The sequence below is a fragment of the Arvicola amphibius genome, chromosome 3, assembly GCF_903992535.2.
Source record: "Arvicola amphibius chromosome 3, mArvAmp1.2, whole genome shotgun sequence".
NCBI lineage: Eukaryota > Metazoa > Chordata > Mammalia > Rodentia > Cricetidae > Arvicola > Arvicola amphibius.
The window spans coordinates 143,533,791-143,548,638 of record NC_052049.1 but is presented as its reverse complement, the minus strand read 5'-3'; positions in this window follow the sequence as shown (position 1 = coordinate 143,548,638).

The following is a 14,848-nucleotide window of genomic DNA, read 5'->3' as shown; positions in this document are numbered from 1 at the left end:
ATTTTGAAAACCTACACTCCACAAAGTTGGAAAACTTAAAAGAAATGGACAACTTTCCAGATAAATATCACTTACCAAAATAAATCAAGACCAGATAACCAAATTAAACAGACCTATAACTACTGAAGAAATAGAAGCAGTTATCAAAAGTCTCCCAACCAAAACAAAACAAAACAAAAAACCCTCTTTTTATGAGGCTACAATTACCCTGATAGCCAAACCACATAAAGATGTTACTAAGAAAGAGAATTACAGACCTAAAGAGAGAACTTTCAACAGAGGAATGTAAAATGGCTGAAAGACACTTAAGGAAATGTTCAACATCCTTAGTCATCAGAGAAATGCAAATCAAAACAACTCCGAGATTCCATCTTACACCTGTAAGAATGGCCAAGATCAAAAACACTGATGACAACTTATGCTGGAAAGGTTGTGGAGAAAAGGGAACACTTCTGCATTGCTGGTGGGAATGCAAGCTGGTACAACTCCTTTGGCTGCCAGTGTGACGATTTCTCAGAAAATTAGGAACCTTCCTCAAGACCCAGCAATACCACTTTTGGGTATATATCCAAAGGATGATCAGTTGTACCACATGGACATGTGCTCAACTATGTTCATAGCACCATTGTTTGTCATAGCCAGAACCTGGAAACCTAAATGTCCCTCAACTGAAGAATGGATAAGGTAAGAACACATGCAACACCACAAAGAGCAGCATGGCACCAGTAAAATCTAGAGACCCTACAATAGCAAGACTTAAACAACCAAATATAGATGAAGATGTCTACTCATCTTTTCCTCTAATTGGTGTGGTTGGGGCTGTGACTCTGGTGATTAATCTTCTAGGTGCTAGTGGATCCAAGGCTCAGATGGTTGTTCCATGTGTACAGTCTGTGCCACAGTTCTATTTACCACGCTGGTCACTCCCACTCTGTGTTCCTGGAGGTTGCTCAGTGCTCCCAGGGTTTGCTCCACTCCCATGGAGTTTGCTGTCTCAGGCCTGCTCTGGTGTAGGCTGCCACCTCAGACCTATGCAGTTCCTGGTCTGGATCTGCTCCTGCAGAGGTCCCTGGCTTGGGATTGGTCCTATAAAGGTCTCTGGTTCTGATCTTCTCCCTCAGAGATCCCAGACTCATGCCCGGACCTGCAGAAGTTTCTGGTTCCTGCCTACTCCCTTGGAGGTCCCAGACTCACTCCCAGACCCACAAAGGTCCTGGCTCAGCCCCACATTTCTTATCTATGCTTTGCCGCGTAGCTTGGTACCTTTTCTCAGTAGGGCATGCCTGTCTTATTTTGCTGTGTCTGTTCATGACTCCAGACTTTCTCCTTCCCAGCATTCTCAGCTTTACTCTCCTGCATACCCTTATCCTATCAAGCTATTGGCCAGTCAGCTTCTTTATTAAACCAATCACAGCGACATAAATTCACACAAGAATTTTCCACAAAGTACCATATATACAGGTATTCATGGATGCTACTTTCATCCAAGACTGCTCAGAGTTATAGTGTGCTCTGAACACAGTAGATATTATTCTACATGTCCAGGATTCACATGAAAATTCTATGGTCTTCTGGGCTCTTCTTCTTGTTGGGAAGACAAATGGAACGTTAGACAGTGTTGAGTGTATGTGTTCATTTGCTGGAGTAATCTAAGTACTACCATATGTGTTTCAACAATGGAAAAGTATCATCTCAGCTCAGGAACTGGAAATCCCAGAACAAGGTGTCAGCTTGTGGGTCCTCTGAGGTCTGCATGGGATGGTGTGTCCCATTTCGTTCTCCTGGCTTCTGGTGTTTTGGTCACAAACTTTTTTTTCTTCTTTTTTTAGACATGGAGTCTATAGATAGCAAGGCTGGCTTGGAGCTCATCCTCATGCCTCAGCCTCCCAGTGCTGAGATTAGAAGAGTGTGCCACTACACCTGACTTTTCTATATCTTGACATGGGTACAATACCCCATCTTTGTCTTCATTGTCATGTGGCATTCTCCCATGGTGCATGCATGTCTCTATATCCAAATGTCCCCTTTTTATAAGAACACTGGCATATTGAATTGAATACTACTTTATGACTTCAGCTCAATTTGATTGCCTGCAAAAGATGGTGTCTCCAAGATCACATTTGTGTAAGTTCGAGAGTGGAGAAGGACGTCAACACCTTATGAATGTACATAATTCAACCCATATCAGTATACTCTGCAGAAAAACTAAGCAGAGAGGGTTAGAAAATGGAGAGTATGGGGAGACCAGAAACTTAAAATAGAGCACACATTGCAGAACTAAAAACATTTTAAAAATGAGGACTTGCTATATTTCAGCAGTTAACACAATGAAAACACAAAAACGAATTTTCACTGGCCTATCGGTCGCTCATTCCAAGAGTTGGTTACAGGGCTAAGGAAGGGGCAGTCTACAACACCATCTTATAGAGTAATACTTCTAGTTCTATAGGCCAGGCTGAAGCCTAGAGGCAGAAACAAAGTTGATCTGTGTTATTTTGTTTGTGTTCTGACAAATAAAGCTTGCTTTGAGATCAAAGGGTTGAGTTAGCCACTAGTGAACCATAGAAGCTGGGCAGTGGTGGCACAAGCCTTTAATCCCAGTGCTTGCAAGGTGGAGACAGGAAGGGATAAGGTGGGGTGGAGACAGGGTCTGAGCTCCTTTTGGGCTGAGGAACAAGATGAGAAGGAAGCAGCTGGCAGCTGCTCCTCCTTCTCTGATCTTCCGGAATTTAGCCCAATATCTGGTTCCTGGTTTTTAATGATTAAGATTAATTAGATTAACACTTCATAAAGTGCTAGTTTCTAGTTGTGGAAATTAGTCAGAGTTCACACCTATCCTAATTTTTAAATGTTTTTGAAGACTGGGTACTGGGAATAGGTGAAATTTAGGTGAATGAAGAAGTTCTGTCTTTCCTGATTGAAGGACAGACAGAGGAACAGCTTGAGGGAAAGAAACACTGATGTAGATAAAGTGTGTGTGTGTGTGTGTGTGTGTGTGTGTGTGTGTGTGTGTGTGTGTGTGTGTATTTTATATCTATAATCCTAGCTCTAAGGAGGCAGAGCCAGAAGAATCACTGCAAGCTCAAGGCCAGCCAGGGTTTCATATTTTGACCCTGCCTGAAAAAGCAGAAGAGTTAAACTATAAGTTAATTTCAATTTACAGTCATTATTAGATTGCAAATTAGAAAAAGGTACAAGAGTCTAAACAGATGGTGACTAATGGTGAAGCAGGTATAAATGCTAACTACTGTTGTGTGATCATAACAGAATATCTACTTGTTAAAATTAAAAAAAGCAGCTGAGCATGGCAGTGTTTGCCTGCAGTTCTAGAACTCCATAGAAATGGAGACAAGAGGATCAGGAGTTCAAAGTCATGCTCAACTACAGAGCCTCAGAAGAGGGCAACTTGGTAGATACCTTGCTCTCAGGCTTCCAGGTTTCAGAAATGATAAGATTAATTTCTGTTATTTAGGTCATCTGTCTGTGACTTTATTATGGTAGACCCAACAAACTAATAAAAATACCCCATTTTCATATCACACGTAGCTCTACATTCTCATTCCCCCATACAACAATCATTGCATTACTTACTTTGGAGGAGCTCTTTTGAGAGACGGGGTACAGTGTCTCACTCAGTAGCTCTAGATGGCTGAGAAGTCATGATCCTCCTGCTTTTTCCTCCCAAGTGCTGGGCAACAGGTATATTCCACCACACCTGGCACAGCGATTTGTTTATATCACACCTGGTATGAATTAAAAGAATTTTAATAAGGTGTCTGTAACATGAGGGCCTGCTTGTTGGGGTTTCTCGTCCTGCCCAGTTCCCACAGTCTTTAGGTCCCAAAGAAAATCACACAGAGGTCCACACCAATCACAAACCAATTGGCCCATTAGCTCAGGCTTCTTATTAACTCTTGTAACTTATATTAACCCATTATTCTTATCTATGTTGGCTACATGGCTCGGTACCTTTTTCAGCAGGGTAGGTCACATCTTCCTTCTTTGGTGTCTGGACAGGACTGCAGAGAGAGAGAGCTTCCTTCTTCCCAGAATACTCCTGTTCTCATTGCCCTGCCTCTACTTCCTGTCTGGTTGTCCAGCCTATACTTCCTGCCTGGCTACTGGCCAATCAGCATTTATTTAAAACATAATTGACAGAATACAGAATTGTCCTGCACCAGGTGTCAACTTGTTATTCAAGTCATTGAAACTACAGAGAGCCTTTAGTTGTCCCCTTTGTCCTTGATATATATCCATTGTGGAGATTTGTTTTGTTTTGTTTTGGGAGCATTTCCTTACTTTTGAGCACACTTTTCAGGGTCATCTTGTACTTATCTTCTCGGTTTCTCCAAGATATCTGTTTTCCCTTTATTCAAGAATGTGTGCCTTTGTTGCTAATGTGGTTCTTAGCTTCTAAACTCTTAGGTGCTACAGCAAAAGGAAATAATTATGTATTCTAACTGGTACATGTATACTTGCCTATAAGTATCTTTAAATGTAGCTACCTGCATCTATGTTAAGCCAACGTCACATTGTGTGACGTTCTCAATTTATTACTACATGGATGATCCTAACCAATTTGTCTTTCTTTTTATAACTCCCATTCAAATAATGAGAAGCCTATATGTCTTTTTAGGGTTTCTATTACTGTGAACAGACACCATGACTATGGCGACTCCTATAAAGGAAAGCATTTAATTGGGGCAGCTCGCTTAAGGTTCAGTCCATTATCACCATGGAGGGGAACATAGTGGTGTGCAGGCAGACATGGTGCTAGAGTTGTAGCTGACAGTCCTACATCTTGTAGAAAACTGAGAGACTGGGTGCTGTCCTGAGCCTAGGAAACCTCAAAGCCCACCCTCACGGTGGCACACTTCCTCCCTCAAGGCAATAAATACCCACTCCAACAAAGCCACACCTCCTAATAGTGCCACTCCTTATGAGATTATGGGGAGCCAATTACATTCAAATTACCACACTGTACTTCTATTATTCATACAGAACTTCCCTCTGTAGCCTAGATGGTCTTCAAAGTCATAACAATCCTCATGTCGTCTGCCTCCTGGTAGGTAGGATTATAGGCATTCACTACCGTGCTCAACTTGTAACATTTTAATTTTTAATATTACATTTGTTTATTTATTTATGTATCTATTTATTTTCTTATGGGCAAATGTGGAGGTCAGATGTGGGTTAGAGGACAACTTGTGGGAGCTTGGTCTCTCCTTCTACCGTGTGGGTCCTTGGGATGGAATTCAGGTCATCAGGCTTGGCAGCAAACATCTTTACCTGCTGAGTTATCTCATCAGTCCCCAAACACTCCCCCTCTTTCTTCCTCCCACCCACTCTCTCCCTCTATATTTTCCTCCTCCCTCCCCCCTTCTCTGTCTCTGGAAAACTCTTGTTGTTAAGAGGTTCAAGTAAGATAAGTGAAAACATGTTCTGGAGAGCTGGGTACGGCAGTGTGTGCTGATAATCTGAGCACCTGATGGAGATGAAGAAATGATAAGGCATTGAAGGTCAGCCTGAGCCTCATGAGAAACTTGGGGTAGACAAAAAGAGGGAGCAGGGGCCTGGGGGTGGAGTTCAGTTGGTAAAATACATATCGAGCAATTTAGAAGCCCGGGGTTTGGTTCCCAACACTGTGTGTAAACTGGATATGGTGATGTGGTGTGGCTGTATTACAATAATTGAAATTATTTTGGCTTTGGTTGGTTGGTTGGTTGGAATCAAGATCTTTTGTAGTCTATACTGGCCTCAAACTCTATATTGATGAAGATAGTTTTGAACAGGATCCTCTTGTCTCCATCTCCAACATGCTGAGTCGCCAGGTGTATGCCTCCATCACTGGCTTCAGCACACTGTAATCACCTGAGGGACAACCCTGCTGTAACGTACCGTGAAAATACATCTGCACAAGATTCAGAGCTACCCAGAACTTCTATGCTATGTTTGCTATGTTCACAGCCACGGAGTTGGGCAACTCTTGGAACAACAGTGGTCACATCAAGGTCAGGCTCCTGGGTTTTGTTTGACATTGGCTCTAGCCGCAGAGAGACACAGCAGCACTTCCCACTGAGAAGCAGCTGCGGGAACATGCTTATGGGACTGTTCCTAGGTTGACATTGAGCCTGGGACACCATCTATTCTAACAGTTTTGTAAGTAATCTGATATACAGCTTTTGATAGATCCTATCTACAGCTTAAATGACGCAGAATTTTACACTTGTGATTAAGAACTGGGACCATTTAGAGCGAATCAGCAAACCTGAACGGAAGTGGCGACAATCTCAAGAGCACAGTTTCTTTCAGAGAACATTCATTAGGTACTCACTACAGCCAGGCAAAGGGCCAAGTGCTGGGGCAAACAACAAACATTCTGACTGTAAGGAGCCAAGGGAGGGAAGTTTCTTCAGGGCACTGTGACTAAGTGGTGAAACGGTGCTGTGTGGAAACAGCATGTGTCTCGGGAAGAAAGAAGAGACTCCACGTGAGGGAGGGGAGTGCGCTACGGTAAGTGTGAGAGCAGAGACTCAAGCTAAGAAAAACAGGTTAGGGAAAGATATTTATTATACATAGGATTCAGTGGTTATTTTTTTATTTCATTTGTTTATTTTTATTTCTATTTCATTTACCATAGACAATATTTCTTGCTTCTCCCTACTGTGTACAACAGCAAAATTAGTATTTCCTGAGACAGTCTAACGTATTACAGGCTTACCTTAAACTTGCTATGTAGCCCAGGATGACCATAAAGAGAGAGAGAGAGAGAGAGAGAGGGAGGGGGGGAGAGAGGGAGAGAGAGAGAGAGAGAGAGAGAGAGAGAGAGAGAGAGAGAGAGAGAGAGAGCGCAGTTATCTGAGGAAACCAGGAGAAGGTGTCAGATCCCTGAATCTGGAGTTACAGGCAGTTGTAAGCCTCCTAACATGGGTGCTGGGAAGCAAACCTGGGCTCTCTGGAAGAGCAGCAAAGATGTTAACCACTGAGCTATCTCTCCAGCCCCTCGAATGATGTTTTAAACTAAGACTCCTGAAAGAGGCCAGGCAATGGCCAGGCAGTGGTGGCGCAGGCCTTTAATCCCAGCACTCAGGAGACAGACGCAGGCGGATCTCTGTGAGTTCAAGGCCAGCCTGGTCTACAGAGTTAGTTCCAAGACAGGCTCCAAAGGTACAGAGAAACCCTGTCTCAAAAATCAAAAAACAACAACAAAAAAAACAAAAACAACAACAACAACAGAAAAAGATTCACCAGAAAATGGTGAATTCAGCGCTCAGGAGAGCAGCTAACTCTGAGATGACACCTGAACAATGGGATAAGAAAAAAGCCAATTGCAGGGTGGTGGTGGCTCACGCCTTTAACGTTAGCACTCCACTTGGAAGGCAGAGTCAGGTGGGTTCGAGGTCAGCCTGCTCTATAGAGCAAGTTCCAGGACAGCCAGGTCTACACAGAGAAACCTGATGTGGGATGTCCTTTTGTATATGTGTTGCTTTTATTGGTTGATGAATAAAGCTGTTTTGGCCAATGGCTTAGCAGAGTAAAATCAGGTGGGAAGGCAGAGTCAGAGAGCTGCCACATATGCCGAAGGAGGCAGACACCACGTAGCTGCCCAAGAAGCAAGAAGTAACAAACCACGATCCTCATGGGAAAATATAAAATAATAGTAATGGGTTAATTTAAGATCTAGCTAGAAATATGCCTGAGACAGTGGTCAAACAGTATTGTAATTAATATAGCTTCTGTGTGATTATTCAGGTCTGGGTGGTCAGGAAACAAAATTTGAAATTAAACATAATGAAATTAAACATAGCAAAACGTTTAAAAGAATCAAAGATAGTGAAAATTTGCCTGAAATGGATGTGCACAACTGCAATTTCAGCACTTGTTTTGTGTTTGCTTGAATAATTAGTATTAATGTTGGTGGGTGTGGGTGTATGTGTGTACTATGGTCCACAAGCAGAGGTCAGAGGACAATTTGATGGACTCAGTTCTTTCTCTCTACTTTTGCACAGGTTCTGGAGCCCACCTCAGGTTGGCAAGCTTTTACCTGCAGAGCCATCTTGCTGACTCTAGATTTTCTTTAAAATTAATTAAATTAATTAATTTTGAGGAAAGGCCTCACTGTGTATCCCAGCCTTGTGTCAAACTTGGGGATCATCACTTGTCTCTGCCTCTTTTAAAAAAAATTTATTGCCGGGCGGTGGTGGCGCACGCCTTTAATCCCAGCACTCGGGAGGCAGAGGCAGGCGGATCTCTGAGTTCGAGGCCAGCCTGGTCTACAAGAGCTAGTTCCAGGACAGGCTGTAGACACTACAGGGAAACCCTGTCTCGAAAAACCAAAAAAAAAAAAAAAAAAAAATTTATTGATTAATTATTTATACAGCATCTGCCTGCATGTATCCCTGTGGGCCAGAAGAGGGCACCAGATCTTATTACAGATGGTTGTGAGCCACCATGTGGTTGCTGGGAATTGAACTCAGGACCCCTTGAACAACAGTCAGTGTTCTTAACCTCTGAGACATCTCTCAGCCCTTGTCTTTGTCTCTTGAGGGCTGGGATTACAGGTGTGCAATACACCTGGCAGTCTCAGCACTTTAAAAGCTGAGACAGGAGGATCTCAAATTTGAAGTTAGCTGGGTTACAAAGTGAGATCCAGTTGAAAGAGGAGGAGGAGGAGGGAGGAAGGAAGGAAGGAAGAAGAAAATTAAGAGCTAAATCTCATTCACTTCCATCATTCTTCCTGTTTTTCCTGCAGTTGATGGCATTTGTTCCAGTAGGAGTGCGCTCTCTCTCTCTCTCTCTCTCTCTCACTCTCTCTCTCTCTCTCTCTCTCTCTCTCTCTCTCTCTCTCTCTCTAAAATCTGAATTTAAACAATGACCTTGGTAATCAGCCTCAGGAGGGGGGATTAGCCAAATATTGGAATAGACCTTGGAGGCTAGCTTCAGGAAAGGAATCTGATGGTTTTTAACAAGGCAGAAGGGACTGGGGAGAAGGGCAAGGCGTGCCAGAACCACATGTTCAAGTGGCTAGTGTACCTTCATTCCTGCTTTCGTTTTATTATTGGGTGGCTGGGTATTATCTCTGGCTGCTTCCTGCTGACATTGAGGCTTTGTTGTTTTGGGGACCAAGGGGTCAAGGTCGGGGACTTCAGGCTGTGTCAGCCAATGTCCGGGTTCTGTGGGATCATCTGAGGCTAGAGAAGTGTCATCTGTGAGGCTGGACCAGGGTGTAGATTCTGAGGAGACAGCCACGGCTGTCTGTGGAGTTGTTGGAACAGTCTAGTTGATTTGAAATCTGTTGGGACAGATAGACTAGGGACAGAGGTGAAGTTAAGGAGATTTAGAAAACAATTATCTTGGATGTACATTTGAAATTGTTAGGTTCATGGTCCTGGTGCTGGGAAGAGGAGTCCCAAGACCAGGGATGGGGGAGGGAGAGATCTCATCCTTATTTAGCCAACCCCTCCTCTGTAGGTTGACTACTAAGGCCCCAGCTATCAAAGTATTGGAATCCAACAATCAAAAGCCCTCTTTGCTTCACTAATTAACACGCCCAATTAAAATTAAACACTTAACCCGGGGTTTCCCTTTGGAACTTTATAAACCACCATTTTCCTATGTGTTACATCTGTCTCCTCTGTCCAAAGGCAGTTCTTTGTCCTCTGGGGCAAATACTTCTGCCCTCTTTCCCTAGTTCCCTTCCCCTTCTCCCTCTATCTCCTATTTCTGTCCCTTATCCCTGCCATCTGTCCATCTGGAGCAAGTATCTCCTTTGTGCTGAGCACTTGGTCTTGGGGGTTCTGAGTCAATACTCTTCCTTTCAAGCACACTTTTTGGGGATTATAGCATGCTGTCCCTTTCAGGATAGGACTGTCATTCAGAGGCACTCTCCAGTGTTTCCCTCTTCAGTCTCACCTCTAGTGACTCACCTTCTGACACTTTCAAAGACACGCCAAGACTGATCTCTGTCTCAATTCTTGTCCTCTTGCTTTGCTTGAATTTTTGCTTTCTTTGCATTTTTAAAAAACAGGTTGGAGTGTAAATTCTACAGGGATTAACACACACACAATTTTAGACAGTCTTTGACCAGGGAAACTCCCTAATAGTTAGTCACTATCCACTTCCCGACAGGTCAAGTCAGAGTATCTTTTTTTCACTCTCTGTTTGGCCCACGAATGGCTTAGTTTGAATCTAGAGCTCATGAATTAAGAGGGCTAGTCCCCAGCTTGCATGGCTATTGGAGATGGTGGAAAGGGTGGGTCTTCATGGGAGATTTTATGTCATCAGAGACATGTCCACAAAGAAGATGCCTCCTCAGTCATGTCTCCCCCCTGTGAAGTTTTTGTTCTGCCACAGGTCTCTGCCATGATGTGCTGCTCCCTTACAGACCCCAAAGCCATGGGGCAAATGATGATGGACTGAAACCTCAAAGCTTATGAGCCCAAATAAACCTTTTATCTATATAAACTACTTCACGAATTTGTTATAGCAACTGAATGATCTGTTGTGGAATATTATTATAACTAGGCAAAGATGTGTTACGCTTGTTTACGCTGAGGACTATTCCGTTAACTATGTGAAGATATGCTACCTTGGTTTATTTATGAAAAGATGTGCTGTCTTTGTTTCACCTTGCTTTGCCTAAGACATCTGATTGGGCTAATAAAAAGCTGAATGGCCAATAGCTAGGCAAGAGAAAGGTAAGGCAGGACTGGCAGGCAGAAAGAATAAGTAGGAGAGAAAAAAGAAGAGGAAGAATGAGGAGAGGGGAGAAGAGGGATGTGCCTGGGGCAAGAAGTCAGACAGAGAAGCAGTGAAAGTAAGATACGCAAAGGCAAGCAAGGTAACAAGCCCTGAAGCAAAAGATAGATCAAGAGAAACAGGTTAATTTTAGTTAAAAGAACGAGCCAGAAATGTGCCTAAACTAGGCCAGGCATTCAAAACTAATTCGTCTCTGTGTCATGATTTGGGATCTGGTTGGTGGCTCAAAAGAAAAAAACCTGGGCCAGGCGGTGGTGGCGCACGCCTTTAATCCCAGCACTCGGGAGGCAGAGGCAGGCGGATCTCTGTGAGTTCGAGACCTGCCTGGTCTACAAGAGCTAGTTCCAGGACAGGCTCCAAAGCTACAGAGCAACCCTGTCTCAAAAAACCAAAAAAAAAAAAAAAAAAAAAAAAAAACCAACAACAACAACAACAACAAAAAAAAAAAACCCAACAACCTGGGGCTGGAGAGATGGCTCAGAGGTTAAGAGCACTGGCTGCTCTTTCAGAGGTCCTGAGTTCAGTTCCCAGCAACCACATGGTGGTTCAAAACCATCTGAGATCTGGTGCCCTCTTCTGGTGGGCAGGCATATATACTAAACAAACAAACAAACAAACAAACAAACCAACCAACCTGGTACAGAGATCACAACACAGTGACTATTCAAAACTTTCCAAACATAACAGCATAAACAATTCCTCTAAACTGGAATCTTGTTATATGTCAGTCTCTCAAAAGGACTAGGCCCCTCATTGCTAATTGATCTCAAATTATTTGTTACCCTTCTTACATTCCTCCGCCACAGGCAGGTATCTCCTTCTCTATGGGAATGGTGTTCTCCAATGAGAACACAGACTCCCAGATCAACAGCCCCTTCCTCAGGTCCTTCTCTTTGCACTGCCCACTACACTGCACATAGTTGTCTTCACACTAAATCTTTCCCCTTTTTGCTTCAGACACTTGTAGAACATCTCTCCATGGGAACGAAACATACTGTCGATCAACAACATTTTAAAAGAACAGATTTACAAGTAACAATGTGTCAAACACATTGTAAATGGTAGCTCTTCAGCCAGAAAGTAGTGGTGCACACCTTTAATGCCAGCACTCAGGAGGCAGAGGTAGGAGGACCTCAATGAGTTCAAGGCCAGCTAGCTGGTCTACATAGTGAGTTCCAGGACAGCCATGGTTACACAGAGGAAACCCTATCTTGGGGGGAAAAAAGTAGCTCTTCAAAGTTTACATAGAGTTTTTTTCCTTTTCTTTTTAGAATTGTGGGACTTGAATCCAGGGCCTCAAAAATGCTAGTCAAGTGCTTTACAACTAAGCCACGTAACTTCACTCACCAGCTTTCATATAAAATACTAGAATACAAATGATAGAACACTATTACACACATCCTCTTAAATGTGCATGGCTAGCAACTCAAGCAGTCAAGTACAGTGCATTCAAGTCAGATGTCTCAATCAGCAGTAGTCTTATAACCCATAACACTAATAGGTTTTTTTTTTTAAATCATCTTTTAGCAAGAAGTCATAGTGATGACTGTTTCCCATGTTAAGGCAGCTTAGAATGAGGAAAATATGAACAGTGGACAACTAACACGGAAGCTCTGCTGTGACTATCCAGAAAGTCGACAGCCGAACCCTACACACTACACGAAGTGGCTAGAAATGCTAGCACTTACAGATGCTAAAGGAAAGCGAGAGCTCACCATGCTCTACACAGCCCGATTTAGTAACTAATGAGGAGGTAATGGAGCAGTGAGCAGTTTCCATTAGAGAGAGAATGCTTGCAAAGTTTTAGCCACAAACTAGAAGCAATGAACACATGTCCCTGTCCTGTGAGTGTAGCCTGGGCTTTATGAGAATAGAATTATTTGGCACACTCACATAACTGAGCCTAAGGGCCTAGATCCAGAAGCACGTTGCACTTGTCTGTACTCTGGTTCCCCATCTATAATTTTGTCTTGACACGCCATTACTGTTTTGTTTTTTTTTTTCTTCAAATACTTGGGAGATTGTGTTTGGCCTGAAACTCATGATGTACAACAGGCTAGCCTTGAACGCAGAGAAACACCTGTCTCTGCTTTCCAAGTGCTGGGGTTAAAGATGAGCAACAAGCAGCACAACCAGCCTCCATTTGTGTATTTGATTATGTATAAGCCAGTTTTATGTGCTAGATCACAGCAATAATTTCCTTTTGAGGAAGTTAGAACTTGAACTAATAACACAGAAAAGCACATAAGTTCTAAACCAGAGTGTTTCATGAAGGGATTCAGAAATTAGCTATGGGTTTTAAAACCTTGTTAGTGTAGCTCGTTTTGTCAACTTGGCAGTTTTGAATCACCTAATTATTTAGAATAGGTTGGCCTGTGGACACACCTGTAGGGATTATCTTGATTATATCAACTGAAGTGGATGCACTGTGAGTGGCAACATTCCCTAGGCAGGGTGCTAATACTGAACTAAGAAAGTAATTTGAGCACTAGAATGCATAGATTAGCTTTTTCCTCTCTGCTTGTGTGTGTTGTCCTGGAACTCAGAGATCCCCCTGCCTCTGCCTCCCAAGTGCTGGGGTTAAAGTGCACACCACCACCACCTCTGGCTTCCTCTCTGCTTCTTAATTGAATGCAATGTGACCAGCTGTCTCAAGCTCTTGCCAATGTGATGTACAACAATGGCATGGAACCTGGAACTATAGGCCAGAATAAATGCTTTCTTCTCTAATTGCTTTTGTCAAGGATTTTCCAGCACAGCAATACAAAACAAAACTAAGGCAATTAGCCGTGACAAATACCTGAGAAAATAAATGAGAGCATTTCCTTGGCTTCATGGTTTCAGAAACTTCAGCTCTGGTCACTGAACTCCACCTAGAGGTTTTTGTTTGGGGCTGTAATGGAAATTAAACACAGGTCCTTGTGCCTGCTACACAAGGGCTCTACCATTCAGCACCAGGCTTCTTGTTGAGTGTGTCTCAAGTCCAATAGGGACACTGGTTACCAACAAGGCGCTCGCATCATTACCGTAGGGTCCCCTTCCCTTACTTTTGGGTCCAAGCATGGTGAAGCAAATGGTGGAAAGCATGTTCATGGAGCAGTGACCCACCTCACAGCAGACAGGAAGAAACCCAGAACCAGTCTTTCAAAACATGTCCTCAGCAACCCACTGCCTCCATTAAGATGCACCATATCCTCTTCCTCACAACAGTCTTGGATTATGAATCCATCAGTGGATTGATAAGAGCTCATGACCAGAAGACCCTCCTCTAAATACTGCATTCTGTAACATTTCACACCCAAACTCTAGAAGTTACATGAGACTCACATGTTTTAAGTCACTATGTTGCCGGGTATGGAGGTATTCAATTACTCAGGATGCTTAAGTGTATTACTTGAACCCAGCACTGAAGGAAAGCCTGGGGAACAAAACCAGATCCCTAAGAAAACCACGGTAATCAGTGTGGAAGGGGTTAGAGTAGGATGGCAGAACAGGAATAGCTCAGAGCTACAGTAGTGACACCAGACATGCTGGCTCATGCCTGTAATCCCAACACTCAGAGGCTAAGCAGGAGAGTTGCCCTGAGTCTGAAAGAAGCCTAGTCTACAGGCTAAGTCTGAAGTCAGCCTAGGCTAGAGACCCTGCTCAAAAAATATAATAAAAAGCATTAGTGGCTTTGGGTATGGTACAATAAATGTCTGTGTTGGTCACTACTTCCCCCTAAGGAGGAAAAAAAAAAAAGAGGATAACTTCAGAGCCTTTGAGTGCCTGAGTAAAGTCATGAATGTATTTATAAAGTATGACTGTAGAGAGGACCAAATTTAAGGAGAAAAAAAAAAAAAGCTGGTTACATGCTGTTTTCAATAAAAGCTCACCTTTCTCCACCTCCTTCTCTTCGTAAGAATGAAGTTTCCTTCACCCGAAAATGCACTTTTTTCTTCATTCTTCCCACCCACCCTCGCAGCAGCTGCTACCTAATACCACCTGAAAACTCGTCTCCGCTGTGCCACTCATGCTCTACACTGAAGAACTCCTTGTACCAGACGTTTTAGAACTTTACTGAGATGGTCTTATGAAGTTGTGTTCAAGG